This window comes from Thermobia domestica, chromosome 13, assembly GCF_964235325.1.
Source record: "Thermobia domestica chromosome 13, izTheDome1.hap1.1, whole genome shotgun sequence".
Taxonomy (NCBI): Eukaryota; Metazoa; Arthropoda; class Insecta; order Zygentoma; family Lepismatidae; genus Thermobia; species Thermobia domestica.
In genome coordinates this window covers 191,309,029-191,331,612 of record NC_137466.1, presented here as the reverse complement: position 1 = coordinate 191,331,612, position 22,584 = coordinate 191,309,029, and positions in this window count along the sequence as shown.

Here is a 22,584-nt window from a genome sequence, read left to right as displayed (position 1 = left end):
GACATGATTGTATATCTTTCTATAGCTGTACGAAGCTTATTTCTTTCAGCTTCTAGCGATAAATTTAAATTATTATAGATATGACTTTCCTCAAGACCCACCACTGAAATAGAGTTATAATAATGATGTGCTAAAATCAATATGAAGGACGATTTTCTTTCTCGCAATCAGGAAATTTCTTACTATGATCTCCTTATTTTTCTTACAGAATGTAAGATATTTCACCTCACATATCGTTGGTCCTCAACATCGGAGTTGAGTTGGCCAGATGGAAGTGGAGACGTTCTGAGGTTTATCGTTAAAGGAAATGGAAACCTGCAAGTTGAAATGAATCATGGGCAAATAAACTTGTGTGTCGACTGTCGTGACAGTGCGAGCAGTAAGAACGAGAAAACGAAGATAACCAGTGGAAATGGTTGTTATAGCCGATTGGGGAATTTCAGCAATTTGATTTCAGACTTCTTTTTCAGTGGAATTTGGGTATATTTCAAAAGTGGTGGCGCAATACAGGTAATGTTTCATTTTTTCCCCCTAATCAGCTACGTTTTCTATTTGAATCATTGAGAGGCAGTGCAGTACCATTTGTATCCACACTGAAAATGAGACAACCACTGTAGGCATGCTGGGTTTTGATCTTAGAATGTTAAGAAAAACTCTATTGATCAACAGATAATTTTTAATATTAGCCAAACCGTGCTGTGAACGTATTCTAAAACTGTCCTTGTTTGGAAAAGTATCTTGTTTGATGCAGTATGATTTAGGATTTACACATTTCAACACCTATCTATGCAACCCGCCGAGCCAAACGATTATTTGGGTTGCATATACATAAGGGTCAAATTTATCGACGTGAGACGAACAAAAAAAGAGGCTCTAAATATGACGCGTTCAGTGCACAAGAGTATATCAAGTCCATTTTTGGATTCCATTTTTCAGAGCTGATCCTCCTTTCAGATATTAAAATATTCACGCTCAAATATTGTAAATAACTTTTATAATGTGAAAAGTAATAAAATAAATGAATGCGTTTCGTTTTATAGTGTGGAATTACGGTAGACTTCGAGTTTGATTTTACAGCGTAAAACTACGGTAGACTTTGAGTTTCATTTTAAAGCGTAAAATTACGGTAGACTTTGATTTTCATTTTACAACGTAAAACTACGGTACTCTTAGTTTCATTTTACAGTGTAAAACTACGGTAGACTTCCAAGCTATGAGAATTAAATACTCAAAATTGAAGGAGTACCTTTGACTCTGAATCCACATCAAGAAGCCCATTACTCACTATCCCTTACTCCTTTTGTTCCATAGTGATAAAATGAAACCAAAAATCGTTAATAGAGGTTTGAATAGACGGTTAAGGGAGGAGACAGAACCTATTCTTTGGACGCTGAATCGATTGCAAAAACCCATTTTGTAATATATCGTGCCGTTTTTTTTTACTTATATCTGTCGATAGACGGAAAGACAAAGCCGGTTTCTAACGCTTCCGACACTTATCCATAGTATCATTCTGAAGTCTAAAATAAAAAACAGTGTGTACTTTTCCATGTGTCTCTTGTTTTCATAAATCTGGTAAATGGACTTGATTTCCTTGTGCTCTGAATAAACTATATAGTACACTAGCGTTTCTGATACTTTATTTTTTCAAGTGAGGACCACATTTATTAGAATGCTATACAAACCACAATAGTATTGTCTCCTTCGAAAGGAAATTTATATTTTTAAAAAATTCTTGAGCATACAGTAATATCAGTACATGTATATTTTGAAAGTAATATTAATTTAAATTTCCCTTTAATTTTATACTGCTATTAATAAAAGGAAATGCATACTAGTATTTCTTTTTTAGTAGTTGAAGGTAACCAATAATATTTTGAAGAGAAAATTGGGTTTAAATTTCATTAATCCTGGAAGATAAAGTAAAAGACGCTTCCTTATATTGATTCCAAATGCTGTTTAAGTCTAATTCAGTTCAATATTATTTTGAACTGACACAGGGATGAGGAATGCAACAATCGCAGCAAAAAATACTCAGCCAATCAAATTAAGTACACAGAAAAAGGCGGGAATTAGTTCCTTCATTTTGACTAAAAGGTCGTCAAGAAATTCCTGAGAATATTGTTGTGCACTATCTTCATCCAAATTCGTTATTCGTTTTCCCAAATTATATCGTTATGGTGCTTCAACTTTAGTCCTCTACTTTATGACACTGCTCCTTTTAACGGAATACTACAAAGTCATTACAACTCCATTGCCTTACATTCCCTTATCAGCTCTTGTAGTGCTAAGACAAGTCCCTCTGTGATGCCACTACTTTTTATCCACTAATATATATATATATATATATATATATATATATATATATATATATATATATATATATATATATATATATATATATATATATATATATATATATATATATATATATATATATATATTGGTCTAGGAATTAATTCGTGCGGTTGGTACGCACACATTGAAGCTGTAGTACAAACACAAAATACATAAATACCTTAAGAAAAATATTGTCCATCGCTAGCCACTACTTTCGCCCATCTGTCAGGCAATGTACGGATTCCGTGGCGAAAGAAGTCCTCATCCTTGGAAGCGATCCAGTCAGAGACCCATGTTTCGATATCTTCTGAAGAAGTAAACCGCTGTCCAATCAAATCGTTGTTCATGCAATTGAACAAGTAGTACTCCGAAGGAGCAACGTCTGGTGAATACGGCGGGTGGGGTAAAACTTCCCATCCGACATTTTCTAAATAGGTTTTGACCGGTTTTGCGACATGTGGGCGAGCGTTATCATGTTGAACAATAAGTTTATCATGTCTGTTCTCCCATTCTGGTCGTGTTCTGGCCAGAGCTTGCTTCAAACGCATTAATTGTCGTCGATAACGTTCTCCATTCATAGTTTCACCCGGTTGCAGCAGCTCATAGTACACCACACCTTTCATATCCCACCATATGCACAGCATAACCTTTGCACAGTGAATATCTCGTTTTGGTTGTGATGGACCTGGTTCACCTGGTTTCACCCAGGCCTTTTTTCGTTTAGGGTTCTCGTAATGGATCCACTTCTCATCACCCGTAATAATTCGATGCAGAAACCCCTTTCTGCTCTGTCGTTGAAGCAGCAATTCGCAAATGGTTTTTCGTCTTTCAACGTCTCTGTCTTTCAATTCATGTGGAACCCAATGTGACATCTTTTGAATCATTCCCATGGCTTTCAAGCGTTTGGAGACTGTTGTTTGATCAACGCCTAATGCTGCTGCAAGTTGTTCCTGCGTTTGACACGAATCCTGCTCGAAAAATGCTGTCAATTCTTCGTCTTGAAATTTTTTTGGCTGTCCAGCTCGCTCTTGGTCTGCCAAGCCGAAATCACCACTTCTAAACCGTGCAAACCACTTCTGACACGTTCGCTCAGCTAGAGCATTCACCATACACTTCCACCAAAATACGATGACTTTCAGTCGCACTTTTCTGCATGTTAAAGTAATGCAGCAGGACACCCCGCAAAAACACTTTATCAGGCACAAATTGCGCCATGTTCACTTAACTACAAACTGGTGTTGTTGACGCTTTAATCCACTGCCCTATACTACGAACGATACGCGATGACAGGGGTTTGCAACACATGTGTGGATACACGGAACTGCGGGACGCTCCGTTCGTTTCGCCATCTCTTGTCCATCCGCACGAATTAATTCCTAGACCAAATATATATATATATATATATATATATATATATATATATATATATATATATATAGAGAGAGAGAGAGAGAGAGAGAGAGAGAGAGAGAGAGAGAGAGAGAGAGAGAGAGGTGGAGATATAAAAATGACCAAAAACAACATTATTAATGTTGAATCCATTGTTTTCGTGGTCGTTCAGATGAATAATGACATTTCCCTGCCGTTCTATTGGACAAAATATCCCTAGGGAAAAAATGAAATGAGTTTTACGTCCCATGGTTATGCCGGTTAGGGTAAAGGATATGGTGATGATGAGTAATGAATGAAATGGTGGAATGAAGGAAGTGGGAGGAAACGGGAGAACCACGAGAAAACCCACGCACACGGTGTTTGTCCACCACAAAGTTCACTTGGTGGAGGCTAGGATCGAACCCGGGACCCCAAGCACCAGAGGTGAACGCTCTACCACTGAGCCACCGCGGCCCCAAAATATCCTTAGGGGTGAGAGGGAGTGACATGTAAAAATAGTTACAAATGACCAATATTTGTGTTAAATCCGCCGTTTTCCCGCTACCCGCGACCCTCTAAGATAAATAGCGAAACTCTCGATGTCGTTTAAGTCCAAGTTTAAGCAAATGCAGATATGTCAGTTAGTCCTTCTCGAACTACATTGGGTTTAGTCTTTCTAATAACTCTATATCTCTATAGCGATCCCTCCAATAACGAAGATAATAAAACTTTTTCTTGACGACAGATACTGATCACTGTTTGTTACAATATGACAATTAATTCATCCCAAGGGAAGACGTTGTCTAAAGTTGTCATTGATCTCGGCGACAAAGAGATGCCTCTCGGAAAATCATATGTTACTTTGTCTCTATTCCGAAGACTTGAAGACCGGGGCGTAACTAGTATGAGCGAAACCCCGCAATGCGAGGAGGCCCGACACGTTCAAGGGGGCCCTTTATCAATTATTTGACATACTAAATTCACAGTTACATTGTCGTTTTACATCTTTGCGTGATACAGTGTTCAAATTTTCCTTTTTTGTTTTCTCCCAATATAATTCATCTCACTGATGAAATTCTAAGAAGGGCACAGATACTTCAAACGACTTACAGTTATGATATTGGTTCTTAGTTTCCGATGGAAGTAATTTGCTTTGTGAAACAGCTGAAATTTGAAATAAGTGTTCAGAGTTCTGTGTTTGACCTAACAAGGCTTTTAATTGTGAAATATGTGTCATTGGTGTCTAGCTTTTCAGAACTTATTACCGCGTATTTGTTGTTTTTGACACTCTCTGTCTCCGTCAGTTCTGTGGAAAATTCGTTCTCAAAATTGAAATTAATAAACGACTATGCGAGAAGCACAATGGACCAAAATAGGTTAAGTACTCAAGCACTGCTCTCAATAAATGCGGACGAAATTGAAAACATGGATGTACGGGAGTTAGTAAAGGATTTTGCCGACAGGAAAGCAAGAAGGAAACCTTCAATTAATTCCTGCTACTCTTCATGAAGACTAACATCACTGACTGCAAAGAGAGAGAAGTCCATCTTCCATTCTGAAGCGTATTGAATAAACAATATGTATAACCAAGTGGTTTCCATTTATGAATATTTACGCCTAGTAGTTGCATGCATTTAATTCATTATTCACATATTCAATAAATAATGTTTATTTATTATGTTATCTATCATTCCACAAAAACATGTTGTTAAGGTTGGTGGCCCTGGGTATTCTCTTGCAGGGGGGAGGAGGCATAAAACGTAGTTTTGCTACTGCTTGAAGACATCTTATTTTTAATGTTTCTTTACGAAAGAATCTCATACACACACTCCAAAATGTTTAAACGCCGCGAGAGGTTCTATGACACATTCACAAATACTGTTTGTAGTTTGAGTTGCTTCGTCTCCAAACTCGAGCTTTCAGAAAGTGAATCTTATGATTCGAAGCTTAATAATAGCAATAACGATACAAATTTAATGTCATTGACGGAAGATAGAGCTTTTGTAATTCGGACTCTTCAGACAAAAATATCCACCTCGAAAAACTGCTAGCACAACTACAGTGACATTACATCAATTTGACCGTGATTTCTAGTTCGTGAATAAAAAAACATTAACACAGACTTGAGTGACTGTATTATATAACAACAGTCGAATCAGTTCTAAAATTTTTCTGCGCATTTTGATTTTGTGACTTCTCTCCATTTGTACGAATTGATGACTGTTGACACATTTACTGAGGACTTAGTTGTTGACTATTATGTTAACATGTTACAAGCGACAACCTAGACAACTTTCATGCTTTACATTCTGTACATCCACCTCCCAGGATTACTTACGATAATCTTAGCAAATAAATTGTATTTCGTTAGTAATTTTGAGAATTTTTACATTTTAATTCTAAATTTGGACTATTTATATCATATTTTATTACAGGATGGTGGCTAAGGAATATTGCAAGTAGAATTAAGGTCTATAGCAATTTTCAGGAGATACAAAAATCTCGCTAAGCAGAAATATTATAATGGTAGTTCATATATTCAAGTTTTAAAATAAAATGATTTCTTTTATACTGTCTTTCAAATCTCCAAGAGAGACAGATACTTCTCTTATTTCCTCCACTTTTCAGAGCATCCGTGGAATTCATTTTGAAAATCGTATGTACCGTACGAGTTATTAACTTTTATAGTTTCATGTTGTATTAATTTAAAATAAAACCTGACCAAGGCAAAACACTTTTAATAAATAATAATGTTACAGTTTCGGCAATGTACAGTAGCTTTGCCTTGATCAAACACATCAATTTGAAGGCAATGATACATTGCCCAAATCACTTTTAATAAATAATAATGTTATAGTTTCGGCAATGTATCTTTGCCTTGATCAGATACATTATTATGAAAGCAATGATACATTGCCCAAACCACTTTTAATAAATAATAGTGTTATAGTTTCGGCAATGTATCTTTGCCCAAACTATAACACTATTATTTGTTAAAAGTATTTTAATTTGGTCAGATTTTAGTTCAAATTGAGGCAAAGAAGTTCCAAAGCTAGAATGAACAACATTCATGATGTGAGTTAGAAAAATGTATTGGCTTTGTAGAGTTTTTTTTTTTAATTATTATTTCGTGAAACACTGATCTGATCTTGGGATATATTTATGCTAAAGGTTGGACAAGATGCATTTCCTGCTCCTTTAGTCGAGTGGGATAACTTTCACAAATTGGAGAAAAATAGCACTGGATCTGGAGATTGCGGGAGTTTCAAAAACAATGTCCCTTATCGTCAATCTGAATTTACTATCTCTGTGTTTGGAGGTTATAATGCTGATATTATATTTGGCTGTTTTCCAGGTAATAGATGCACTTTACTACACTTTGGTTATTATACAGGGTGTGTCTAAAGTCTTTATCTAATTTCAAAGTAGTATAGCATATAAACGGATGATTGTATTTGAATGAAACGCCTACACTTTGAAGGAGGTAATGTTCAAGTTTCGTTTCGTTAGCGGGAGATATTACTAGTTTGAAAGTGTGACATACGCTAGTAACGTCTCCCGCCAACCATCAGTCAAGTCGCCAACTTCCATCAGTGTTCAAGGTATGGGAAGAGTTTGACTATCAATTTGAACTAAAAATTTGATGCTATTACAACTATTAGCTGATCTGCTTGAAACTTCGACTCCTGTACAATATATATATATATACTGAAATCATTATTAATTGAAAATTCTATTTATTTTCATTTGACACTCTTGTCTCATTTGATCACTGATCACTCTAGACTCCATATCGTATTGTTGAACTTATTTAAGGACTTCTTCATACGCAATGTGCTGATTTAAATAATTGAATAAACAAATGATAACACACAGTCAGCGAAGGCAGGCAAGTAATCGCGCAGGTAGCAAAATCATTTAGCGTTAGACAGGCAAGCGATAGTACAGGTAGCAAAATCATTTAGTGTTAGACAAACAACCAACAGTATAAGTAGTGAAATCATTCAGCATCAGACAGGCAAGCGACAGTAGAGGTAGCAAAATCATTTAGTGTCAGAAAGGCAAGCAATAGTCATAGCAAAATTATTTTGCGTCAGACAGACAAGCGATAGTGCAGGTAGCAAAGTCATTTAGCGTCAGACAGGCAAGCGATGGTGAAAGTAGCAAAATTGTTAAGCATCAGAAAGGCAAGTAATAGTCCAGATAGCAAAATTATTTAGCGTCAGACAAGCAAGCGATACCGCAGCTACGACATATATTAGCGTAACTGTTTATTATTAGCAATTAGCGTGACGCATAGAATGAAGGACCGAGATGTACACTCATATCCAAAATGATTGTCACATATCTATAACTGTCTTCTGGTAAGAATATAATTTGACAATGATTTTGCAGGGTACTTTTAATACTGATACTATGTGTATAATCAGGAATATATATTTGTGTTAAATTTCATAGGACAATTAGAATGAGTGAAACAAAATGTTGCTAAATGGACAAGAAAGTTTTATTTTCGTTTTATTGTTCTTATTTACTGCTCTTTTAACATGAAATTTGCCACACACATGTCTTTGCCGATTATACACATACTAACATTATAAGAAATACCGGTCGAATTCGTTATCAAATTATATTCCTACAACAATATATTTATAGACATGAGACAATAATTTTGGACATGAGTGTACCATGATGTCTATTGTCAGGATCTTGCACTTAGGATCTTGCTCTCAGGATCTTAATTTTTAAAGTCGATACATCACTTTGAGATTACATGATATACGTGTGTATGGAAATAGTATGTGTTTGAACTTGAATTCTTCCTCTTTCGAATAGTAGCCATTTAATTCAAATGCTACTAACTGTTTTTAAATTACATCATTTTGAAAGCGAATAAAGATTTTAGACACACTTTTATCAAGCAACATTAGTGTTAGAATGTCATTTATTATAAGTAAGAAAGTTCTCCAATAAAACTCACATCACTTTTGAATTGACGATAATAAGGTATTGTCAATTTAGAATCGGCATAACCGTGGCATGTAAAACTCAAAGATTTCATTTCAATTCAATTCAATTTAGAATAGTGAAAATTTAGGTAATCGATCATTTAGCACATATGAAATGTTATTAAATGAAATTTGAGGACCATTTTATGATGTTTTAACTGTAGGATGTCCTCATGTGTCTGCACTACATGAAAGGTTTTAAAAATTACACTTAAAAATATTAAAACAATTTAATCATTCTTTCAACAATAATCATGTTGTTCCTTGTTATTGCGTCATTTTCAAAATCAAGAGAAAAGTGGTGAGGAGGGTGTTAACAATCCCTAACATACTATTAAAATTTGCCTAATTTACCCACCACGATCGGTTACTTTACATTATAAGACTTGTTTGTGTATATATTGGAAGAACAATCAGAATAAGAGCGAACATAAGCTGGCGGACAGGTAATGTCAATTATTAATTTTGCAATTTGCATTGTATTTTTCTCTTTGTAGAACAAAATAGCAATTGCTTCTCTTTGGTGACATTAATTTTAAAATTGTGAACTTACAAAACTATTTCTAATTTATATTAATTTTGCTCTATAGCGTTTGAAATTGTTAGACGTCTTAATTGCTGCACCTATCTCTTTCGCGTCGGACTTTGAGATACAAATATCTTTCTTCCTTTTAGTTTCAGTAATGTCTATAGCTCTTATGGATCAACTTTCAAAAAGCCCCATATAAGAATACAGTTTCCAATATATTTATTATAATATACATTCTACAATTTTTTAATGTTCAACAAGAGTAAATATCATGAGCAAATATTGACACTATTTGATTAAATAAAAGAATGTCTTAGGGTTAGAATTTTATTGCATAGTAAAAATGACAAATAATTAAGTATAGATACCTCAGTTTTCATCCGGTTTTTCTCCATTTATTGAATGGTCAGAAACAGAACATAATCGGTCAGTAAAACATTAATGATCATCTCTCTTTCATAATTGAAATAAATGTATGGATTATTAAAACGAAGTAACATTTTTAATAAAATATTTTTTATCTTACTTTAGGATCCGCTTGGAATTTGTTTCCAGTTCCTGCTGGAGAATCATCCAATAAACCTAATTCTAGCGTAACTTCTCAGCAGGAATCCCCTCAAGAAGGAACAAGTACATCAGCTATTATCACTGAAAAGAGTCCAGACCAAACTAAGTCTTCACCGATTGTCCCTCACCCTGCCGAAAGCTCACCAGTAACCCTAAAATCTCCCAGTCCACTTCCGCAACCATATTCACCGTCACAATTTCCTTATGCATTTACACCCATGTCACCACCAACGTTCAAGAATCCAGGTTCATTTACTTTACCTCAACCTGGATCTTGGTCGCCTGCAAGATTAAATACACCAGGTCCACTTACACCTCCTTCTCCAAGACCACTTCTACTTTCATTCACTGAATCGACTACTTCTGCCTATTCCTTGAGTCAAATTTCATCTAAATTTACACCTTCAAATTCCTCAGGTCCTCCTAGAAACATTACAACTCAAACTCAACCAGCTACAATGATACAAAACACAGGAGGAAACAGAACAATTGAACAATACAACACAACACATACAACAAAAATTTCAATAACCACAACTTCCACAATTAAAACCACAACTTCGCGTGTGAAACCTACTGTTGATGCAAATACAATACGTTATTTATCGATTGGTAACGAAACAATTACGAAAACTACTAAATATAACAATAAAACCTTGGACAGTAGAAACACCCACCCCTCATTGGTCAACACAACATTTAACACTTTTACGGAGACTTCACATTTTAGTTTTAGGAAAAATGAAAGCAATATGAATTCTGATGACTATGATTCAATGGAAATATCTGGAAATGGTAAGTTAAATTTCTTTTGTAAGTACAAGGGCAGTTTAATAACTGTGAGCTAGTTGTTGTTTTATTGCATTATAAACCACACACGTGTTCACGTATGATGCTGTTTTTTACGTAGTCATCCTCCATTTTAATGCATTTTCTCATCATTTGACTAGTTTCCGAATACAAGAGAAAAATATTTGGGTTGGGTTCAAAGACAGAAAAGCATAGTGTACAATATTGCACTCACTCCAAGTTGAGCTCATCTGTCTTGATCTTCATGAAATTTTTAAAAGCTAGTGTAATTCACGTTTATACTTAAAGCTTGCAGCATATTTCTGGACCTATCATTTGACAAACAGAAAAGCATGCATTGTTGAAAGTGATGTATTTCTGGCCTTTCACCCAACAGAAAACTTTCTTCCTCTTGGAACACAAAAACTTGTGAAATGAGCAATCACATTATAAAGGACTACATAAGAAGTAGCATCATAGTGGATAAGTAAATGTGATTGGTATCTCAATAAAATAAATTTGTTCCAACTAGTTGAATTACCTTCGCACAATATTATTTAAGATATATATATATATATATATATATATATATATATATATATATATATATATATATATATATATATTAGCAGTTGTCTTTGCTTAATTGGTTATCATGTACAATGTATACCTAGTTGTTAATTACTTATAAGCCACGGAAAACTTTTTATGAAACGTGATTTATTATATAATTTCTCTAAGGTATGAAACTAGATCTTTTACATGTTAGTTTAAGGCCTTAAAGCGTAACTTAAACAATTTCATACAAACTTGTTATTTGCTAAGTGAAACAATATATTTATTTTTAAAAACTTTTTAAAAAATTACTTTTTTTAAAGCAAATATATTGTTTTGCTCAACAAATAATAAGTTTGTATTTAATTGTATATACAAAGCAAAGCTCCTACTTATAAAGTAGTCTTAAGTAAACTTAAAACAATTTTATTTAATAAGTAATAGTATATATTATAATGTATATGTACATTCCTTCCACCTTTATATTCCTGAGTGCTTGTGACTACGTATGTGTTATAAGTATGTTTGTGTGTATGTGTGTTTTATATTTGTGTGTGATATTGTGTGTATGTGTGTTTTATATTTGTGTGATATTGTGTGTATGTCGATATGTAGTGTGTTTGTGTGAATGTGTGTGTAATAGACAGAAATGTAGAGAGTGAAATTAAATACTAGAATAAATTACTTTTATATAATTAGAATTGAACGTATGCATTAATGTATGTTGTTAGCATTAAGTAAGTATTCGGGCAACCATATTTACAAGGTTATGAAGAGTAGACCAAGGATTAAAGTATCCACAAATACAGGTTCATTGTTTAAATTATTGTTGTAGTGCATAAATATTAAAATACATGTATTCTGCAAGAGTTGATCTTAAAATAAAGATTAAAATGTATGCTAACAATCCGTAATTTACAAGATATTTCAGGTGAATGTAGTAAAATTATGATCATTTATGCTTAACACAATTTATTTTATTGTGCGTGTTTTATTCTTGCTTTCTTAGCATCTTTTACCAATTTTCTATTGAATATTAACTATAATTTATAAAATACAGTTGTAAAAATATTGGAATTGTGTATGGTAATTATGAATAAAATTTGTGAAGTAAAATATAAAATTGTGGACATGATTTAATTACATAGATTTACCTCAAGTTTTTTTTTTAATGAAATTCAACAAGTTTGCATAAATTTTACTGTTTTAATAAAGTGGATAAACTTGAGCAACAAACAATATCATTCAAGTTGCAAATGTTCATATAAAGAAACATATTTCCTTTTTGGATCAAAAGATCCAATATATTTCAATCAAAAATTTTCTTCTGGAGAACTACATACAGTGTAGCCAAACCCAAACCCAAACATTTAACTCAGTATGATGTGCTTATTCCGTAGAAAATACGAAAACTCGATTTAGGAAACGTTAAATAATTTTGTGGCTCCTGATCCAAAAACTAATTATTGGACAAGATTGTAATCTTTTGATCGATTTTTTCATTATTCCTAAAATTCTTGTTTACGGTACTTTCGCACAATTGTATTTCAAATATAATTAACAAATATGTATTATATTTTATATATCTTTAAAAATGCAATTTAAATAATTATATCTTCTCCATCGTAGCACTGGTAAGCTCGTCATCTATCAAGAATCAAGTGAAAATGTCTATAGTTTGAAAAATAACAACAACAACAACACTAAATATGTCAAATTTAACAATATTATTTGCTTTCAGCGGGAAAGTAATTGCCCAAAGATGAGACAGCAGATCTGGATAGATACCATTGTGCTCAACAAAATGATACTGTGTTCTTTTTAAACCTCCACTTCTCCCTACTGTTCTCGCTTATTGTGGTATTATTAAAGAGTAGACTCTACATGTCTTTTTTTTTTTTTTTTTGTCTATATCAGCCTGTTCATAACTTTTGGAATCACTAAGTATTTATAATCATAAATCTAATAATAATTCATGCAGTTTCCCCATGTAATCATTACACTCTTCGTTCGGGTCAATCTCATAAGTTGGTACCTCTACTTACTCGCGGTGAAGCCAAACAGAGGATCTAGGGAGTGACATCATTGCAACAGAAAATGCTGAAATATTTTTTTTTTTTTCATCACACACGAAAATTCGGACTGAAGAGGGTTAAATTTCTCAATACTTTCATTGACACTTCTAGAGTATTTCTCTTTCTCTTGTTCGACTTAACGAGCCTCAGTTAGGGATTGGTATGGTATATTTTACACTGAGATAAATCCGTTATCCGGACAGCAATATATTGTACAAATATACGGAATTCATATGTTTACTACGAAAATATGTACGCAACATACGTTATATATATGCTACATCCTTTTTCCACTTAGATGTTACATCATGCCGTTGCAGGGTGTATAACATTTAACAGTCTTCCGTATTTTACATACATATATGCATGTTATATACGTCAGCTATATGTTACATACGTCCATCTGTATGTAAGATACTGACTGCCTATATACAGTTCTTTCGTTCGTACGGAAAGTACGAGTATTTGAAACACTTATACGGAAAGTACGTATAAAATATACTTTTTCAGTTATAGTTTTTCTGTACGTTGTCCAAAAACTACCGGATTTACACATGTAACCTACGTTTTTACAGACATGCGTTTTTTTTCTCAGTGTAATATACACATTACCCTTTCCTTCACAATTTTTGTTATTTTTGTTAATTAATTTATTTTATTTTTATGTATAACACAAAACATACATGCTTGGACAGTTGACAATATACAGTTTTTTTTAAAAAAATGTTTTACATATTTGCTTAAAATTTGTTTTGTTTGTCTCCCATGTTTGAGTTTTCTTTCATTATTAGTTGTTTTCATTGTATTTTAGGACACAGTTCACATGCACACATAACATAAAATGTGAAAAATTATTGTCCTTGATATTTCAAAACTAAACTCCGATTGTGATTGTAGTTGAATTTCAGAATTGATTAGTTTAATTTTTTGTTCTTTTTGTTTTATTTTCTGTCTTCTTCCTTATGGTCATGATTAATTTTAAGGTGGTTCTTATATATAAGGGTGGCCCCAATATATAAGATTAGTGTGGTCCTTATTTTTCGACTTTTCTTTTGTCTTACCTCGTAAAACGACTTCATATCAGTCCAAAATAATCCATGAGAAAAAATAGCTCAATTGTATAATAGAAATGGTGTTCCAAGCGACCTCAAGTTTTCAATGCATTTACCGAAACCGGAAGTAGTAGAAAGAGTATACCTTCCGGTATTAAAATTGATTCCTATATAGTCATAATTAAAAGAAAAACCGAGAAACTTCTTTTCATATGAATTCAGCATTTAAAGATCACATTCCATCTTCTATATTAATCCTCTATGCAATTAGAAGTTATAAATCTGTTTGTTATTTTGGCTTCCAGTATTAAAATACCAGAGTTTAAAAGTCTATCGTGGTTTCATGCTGTGAAACGATATACTTAGTTTTATAAAAAAAACAACAAAAACTTTTATTTACCACCAGCAAGAGAATCCAAATATGTAGGATGCAGTCTTATGGAGTATTTCTCTTTCTTCCTCTCTTTTCAATTATTTGTAATACGTAGACAGTGGACATTATAATGTAATGTCCCACGTGATGTAGTGTATAAACAATTCCACACGCCAGTGTTTACAAACACCACCACGTAGTTTGGAAAGAGGATTTCACACCAGATGGATCTACAATCACCTGCAGACGACGGGCTTCTGGCCCCTACCAAGGAGCAGAAGACGACCACGGAGCAGCAGCGCCACCGCCACCCAAGGAATCCTATAAATTGGCTGGACGACGGCAATTCTGTACCAATACTGAGATAGGATAGTGAATCACGAGAGACGCGTGTTGTTTACGCTCCCGTAAACGTTCTTAAAATCAGTGGAAATAAACTCTTATTTTCCCTAAAAACATTATAACCCGTCATCGGAACCTCTAGCGAGTGTATCGTGAAAGTTTCAGTGCAGTGCTAGTGCTATAAGTGGCTAAAGTGGCATGTTGCATGATTGTAGCTAGTTGTAGCTTGCTGTAGCTTGCTGTAGCTTGCTGTAGTTAGCACAAAGAAGGACGCCACACAGCCGCCATTTCATCAGCTCAATTCAGTTTTGTTCGCAAAGTTGCGCGTAACCGAGACTGAGTGAACGACAAGCTCGACTCTGATTGGTCGGAGTGACACAACTTCGCTGGCCAATCACAGGCCCCCATTGCCCGCTCACAGTGTATAAAAGTGAAGCCAGAGCCGGCAATTAGTGAACTGGCCCTTATCAGGCCCAAAACCCAATTAGTGACTGAAAGTGACTTTGGCCCTTATTAGGACCACCAAACCACATAGCAATGCCAAGACCACCTAAAAGAACACCCACCAAGAAGCCACGTGATGCCAGCCACAAAAGGAGAGGATCATTAGAAACACCCAGAAGAGAGCCCAGCAGGGAGAAGAAACCTACCAGAAGACAAACGTCCAAAGATGACATGCGGAGAGAAACTCAAACAGAAACAACCACCAGGGAGATCCGGAAGGAAGCAACCAGCCCAGCAGTAGAGACACCCCCAGGTGCACAGAAGCCACTCAACGATGACTACCTGTTGTATCCGCCCGTGAGCATATTGAAAGCCAGTCAAGAAATCAACATCGAAGCCATTATCAAACAGAAGATCGATGCAGAGGATTTCATGCTGCTCAACATGGGTGGAGGGAAGCATCGTGTTTACTTCAAATCAGAAGCCACAAGAGAGATCTTCCTAAAAATATTCAAAAACAGCGACTTTGGCCCACAAGCAATCTTACTTGGACGTATCACGAATGCTACAGAAGCAACTCAACCAGAACGACCATCAACTGGACAAGAACAAAGCATCGCGACCAATCAGCTCACACAGGAGAAACCTCACAATTCTGGCTCTTTTCAGGGCCACCAGAACCACACACAGGTGAAAACCACTTCTCATGCAGGTGAAAAACCAATAACAGATGAGCAAGAAGTTGAATTCAAGCCGGTTCAGCATAGAAGAAGAAGGAAACTATACACAGAAGAAGCGAGAACCTCAACCATGAAAACCAGAACACAGGAAGATATACAGCAGCACGCACCAAAAAACCAAGAGAGAAAGACTCCTACGTATACATGTGTTATACGCGGAGTTGAGATCACAACCAACATCAATAAGATGAAAGAAGCATTACAGAAGCAGAAAATAAGGTTTAACAACCTCATCCGCATAAACACAAATAGTGGCCCGGCTCCAATGTTAAGGCTTTTTTCTAAACATTACGAAGACATCAATAGACTCACAACCCAAGGACTGGAAACTGAAGAAAAAAGGTACAAAGTAGAGAATTCCCGTCAACCTCCAAGACCGATGCCCTGCTGGAACTGTTACCAGTACGGGCATCTGAAATTTCAATGCACTGAACAGCGAGTCTGTTTCCGCTGTGGAAACTCTCACCAAGAAGATTGTAACAAAGCAGTCGACAATGGCTTCTGCGCCACTTGCAAACAAAAAGGACACAGAACGGGAAGCAGCACCTGCCCCCAAAGACCAAGAAGCATCCCCCAGCAGAGATACACAAAAGTCACAATAGAAGAAGAAGGACACCCTACCAGAAGTACTGGCCCTTCTCAGGACCACATTGCCACAGAAAAAGCAGGAAACGCCAATGAAGTGAACATACCAGAGAATCATCCAACTGCCATAGAAGAGAAAATTACATCTGAAATAGAGAAGGCCACAAACAGGATTATAACATGGGTTACAACCATTCTCACAGCAACCAGTCACCAAGAAGGACGCACCAAGATGTTGACAATTATACAAACAGCCACAAAGAAAATCTTCGCTAAAACAGTGAACGCCTTGACTGCAACCAACGGTTCAATACATGTCACCCAGCCCACATATGCAGAAAAGATAAAATCCAAGAGAAACCAGTCGAGCACAAAATACAAACCAGCTCCGAAGAACAATGAAACAGAGGTTGCAGCTGCAGAAATGGTGAATTGATGCTGGAACCAGCAGCCAGATGACGACACAAGCACAGACAAAGGATGATGAGGCGGCTAACTTGCATGCTAAAAAATAACACAGATCCCCACTAACAATGCATTTCCCATTACAGACAACACAGATTTGTATATAACATAATCAGATAGGCTTTAAATATAACATAATAATTTATTATTGACAGACACGTTTACATGGATTTTTGCCACCCTTCTGCTGTGGTTTTGCCATGTAAATACTATTGCATGCAGCATGACCGATACAGGTTTTTTTTTCCTGGCTTCCAGGTTTTTTGTCCCTCTATCAAACACAAATAACTTCTCTCGCGCTTTCCTATCTTCTTGTTTACCCTTCTTTCCTTCTATTTCACACATTGACAGATTCGCGTGTAAATGTATTTCGTAAAAGATAGAAACCGCGGCATACACCTACACCCGACAGATACTTTAGTGTACTAATTGCATGTGAGGAGAGGCATGTAGATAGATGGTTGATGCCTTACTCTCTGTCAGGGCGCGGGCTTTCCCGAGGGGCGTCCTTATTTTTAACTTTTCTGTTTCTGTTTCTGTTTCTGTTTCTGAACTGACGCAGTCCGCTGCAAACCTCACGAGAGAAGAGTTCGAAGAAAAGAAAATTTAGTTCCCAAACAGAAACCAAATAAACATTTAGTCCCCATCCAAATACAAGACAAGTGAACAAGACAAAACGAACAGGCTAAAAGAAAAATTGGCCTAGCGGGAGCAAGCCCAAGAAGCTCCCGGCAAGCCCCACCAGTGTAACGCTGCGAACATTATTGCTAAGCGCGTGGACACAAGGCCCTTGCAAGAGCCACGAAGAGTCGTTAGGAAGCGGTCCTTTGCAGGGCCACGTAACAGTGACTGTGAACTTTCCACCCCAAGTGTCAGTGTCGGCCCTTTCCAGAGCCACGAAGAAAACCCAACAAACATGAAGCACCCTCCCAGCCGAGGTGACAAGACCGATGAGTACCCCCCCTCCCTGTGCGCAAGCCCCCCCGGAACAGGTCGGAACCCTCTCCGACCAGCTTAAAAATCTTAAGTTCGTCAGCCTAGGCGCAGTGCAACGCCGTCGCATCCCGTGTGGCAAACAAGTGCAATACCCACTCAGTTACCAAGACCTACAGGAGCTCACCTCCCCAGCCAACAAAGCCAGTCCCAAAACCAACAACCGAACTAACCGACCCAGACTATGCTGAGAACGCGGTCGAAATGACCGAAATAGAGACAGACAGCGACAGTGACACCCAGGAAAACAACCAACAAGAAGGCGAGTTCCGCAAACCGAAACGAGTCAAGCGAGCCAGAAATGGGAATGGGAATGAGACAATCGACTCCCTGATCCAATTCAAGAATAGATACTCCTCCCTTGAAAACCTCCCGGAAAATCAGGACCAGACCACCACAACCGACCCCCCCACCCAGGAACCTGTTTACACCAAAAAAGAGTCCCACCACTGCACGTCTACGGACTGCAAAGAGTCCATGCTTTCGTCAAAAGTGTCAGCGCCACCTGCCAGCAACCCCCAAAAGTGCACCCCACGAAGGACAGTGTCACCATGCGCTTCAACTCCATGGCGGACTACACCAAAGTGGAAACATTCTGCATCCAGCAAGGATACCAGTACGCTTCTGAGTTACCGAAGAACAACAGGCCCATGAAAGTTGTAATCCGCAAACTGCCGATGGACACACTAACACAGGAAATACACGACGGACTCACAGACCTACAGTTCCCAGTGAAAACCGTGTCACAGATGAGAGGTAGTCGCGACGAAAACGGTGATCGCCCGCTCTACCCCCTGTTCTTGGTGGCCCTCGAAAAGCACCCACTGAACCATGAAATCTTCAACATCAAGCAACTTCTTGGCTACAGTGTCATGGTTGAGAACTATCGAGAGCCAGGACGTACTTCAGTGCTATACCTGCCAACGAGTCGGGCATACCCAAAGGATGTGTCGTGCACTCCCACGCTGCGTGAAGTGTGCCGGTCCCCACCTCACCAGTGAGTGCCCCAAGCAGACCAGAGACACCCCCGCCAAATGCGTCAACTGCGAGGGTGCGCACCCGGCCAACTACTTGGGATGTCCAGTGCTAAAGGCAGCCAAGGCGAAGCGAACTCCGCCTACACGCAACAAGTCTTCGGATGCTCCAGATCCTCCCAAGCACAGTGACCCCCCCCCCAGAAGAACCCCACGCAACAAGAACAGCTACGCAGCCGTCACAGAAGACAGCGAAACTACACACCAGCCAGACCAAACAGCCGGAACGACTGCTCCCTCCAAGAAGAACTCCATACCACGCCCCACCATCGACAACGACGCATCCCACAGCAAGTCACCAGACGGAAGCCTTGCCGCCACACTGAAAGAGATCATGGCTCTCATACAAGGACTAAACCTCGCCAGTTTCCTACAAAAACTTCAAGTCGGCCTTCGACAAGTTCAGGCAGCCACGGACCCAGCATCCAAATTCACAGCCATGATTGAAGTCGTCGCCAACTTGCTCGATAATGGCTCCGAATAAAAGCCACCTATCCCGTGACCTCAGGGTTATTCATTGGAACGCAGCTGGAGTCAAATCCCAAAAACCAAACCTCGAAGACTTCCTGCACCGCGAACGCATTGACGTCGCCCTCCTTACCGAAACATTCCTAAAACCCCACATCACCTTCCGAATCCGTAATTACAACTGCATCCGAACAGACCGCCAAGGACCCAGAGGAGGCACGGCCATCCTTATCAAATCATCCATCGCTCATGATATCCTTCCCCTCCCTCAACTCCAATCCCTTGAGGCCACGGGAATCACCATACATTCACCAGACGGGCCCATCCAGATGATAGCAGCATATAGACAACCACACACCGCACTCGAACCTCAAGACCTCAGAGCACTTCGTCAGCTGGGACACCGAATTCTCATTGGAGGCGACCTCAACTGTAAACATCCGACTTGGAACTCCAGAGTGTCCAACGCCGGCGGCAACGCACTTCATCAGGCACTCCAACGCATCGATTTCACACCCTCAGCCCCCCCCAGAACCCACCCACTACCCCACCAACGGAGGAGAACCAGACGTCCTGGACATGATCCTCACCACCAACATAGCTATACTCGACGGACCCCACTCCATACGAGCATTAGCGTCTGATCATGTCCCAGTGCTACAAACTCTATCACTGAACCACCATCTACCAGCTTCCCGATTACCCACCATCAGCACAACTAATTGGGACGAGTACAAACAACTACTCTCCCAACTCATCGACACTAGAATGGCAGTCTCCACACCAGAAGAGATCGACACAGCAGTGAACAACATCGCCGCCTCCATGATGTCGGCGTACAAAATGGCCACCACAACCACGACCCGCACATCCCCACCCACAACACCAGAAGAACTCCGTACCACTGTGCTGATCCACCTCAAAAGGTGGGCTCGCAAGAAGTGGCACACCACTAGACATCCCAGTTACAAAACGCTGTGGAATAAACTTGTAATCCGAGTGCGAAAAAGGCTCCAAAGAATCAAGATTCAGAAATGGAACCACACACTCAGCGAGATGACAACTCCCAATACAGAATTCTGGCGGCTGGTCAAGACTATCTCCAGACCGCAATCCGGAACAAGAGTCTTCCCACTCCAAGGGCCCCAAGGACTGATACACGAGCCAGCAGATCAAGCGGAGCTGTTTGCTACCACCCTAGAAGAAACACTCCAAGAGAACCAAACCAACCCCCCAGCGACAACCCTTCGAGCAGTTCACCATAGCAACCATCACATCTTGCTGACGGACCCACTCCCCCTGGCAGACCGTACCACCCCCAGAGAGATCGAAGCAGTCGTCCGCAAACTACATCCACACAAAGCTCCCGGCCCCGACAGAATCCCACCCTCCGCACTCCGCAACGCACCACGCAAAGCGCTAGTTCTTCTGTGCCGAATCTTCAACGCTATACTGCATACAGGACATTTCCCAGCAGCCTGGAAAGAAGCACGAATAGTGATGATCCCAAAACCAGGAGTCCCACGATCAAGACCCACAGGATATAGACCCATCAGCCTTCTCTCCCACACTAGCAAGGTGTTCGAAAGAATTCTTCATCGCAGACTCCAGCAGCACACAGAAGAGAACAACCTGATTCCCAATCACCAGTTCGGGTTTCGATCCGGACACAGTGCAGAACACCAGCTAGTGAGGGCAGCCGAGATTATCACCACCCGATTCAACGAAGGAGGCCACACCTTGGGTCTCTTTCTCGATATAGAGAAAGCATTTGACAAGGTGTGGCACGAAGGCCTAATCCACAAGCTTCTTGTCCAGGCCTTCCCACAGTACCAGATTCGCCTCATCAAGTCTTACCTCTCCAACAGAACATTCCGCGTCGCCCATGCAGGCCACGTAACACCACCAAGAACAGCACATGCAGGAGTCCCACAAGGATCCTGCATATCGCCACTCCTGTATGCAGTATACACAGCGGACATTCCAACCTCCCCGCAAACAATCATGGCCACATTTGCAGACGACACCGCCGTTTTCGCCAGCAACAACAACCTGCGCTACGCAACCACATCTCTCCAACGTCACATTCATCTCCTGCACGATTGGACAAAAGCCTGGAAGATCAAGATCAATGCAACGAAAACAGCGGTTGTCGACTTCACTCGAAACAAACGGAAGCAGAACATCAACCTCACCATGGACGGCACAGCTTTGACACTCAAAGAAGAAGCAAAGTATTTGGGAGTTATCCTTGATCGAAGACTGACGTTTGCCCACCACCTCCAAGCAGTGACGAAGAAAGGACTCCAACGGTTCCTTGCGCTCCTCCCGATACTACTAACTCCCTCTCTTCAAATTGAAACGAAGAGACACATATACAACACCTGCCTCCGACCGGTCATGCTGTACGCACACAATGCATGGCAGCACGCAGCAATGCACCACCTCCGCTCATTGCAGACGATTCAAAACAAGGCTGCAAGAGTAATCACGGGTCACTCCAGAGATACTAGAATCACTCAAATCCACGAAGACCTCTGCCTGCCAATGCTCCACGAGGTGCGAAACAGACAATCAGTGAACTTCTGGAGAAAAACAGCCACATCCACCAACCCGGAAATAGCTCAACTAGGACACACCAACCCAAGACGTCACTGCTTCAGGATGCCACGTCCACCCTGAACACAGCACCCACCAAACAATAGAAGACGCCCAAGACTAGGGAGCGCGACAGTTGCGGCCCTACCAATCCAGATGCACCAAACCTCACGCCATGCACAAAGCAGAAATGGAAGGCATGGGCTACGGCCCGAAACTTCTAGAAATCAAAAACACGCCAAGACAAGTCTGAAG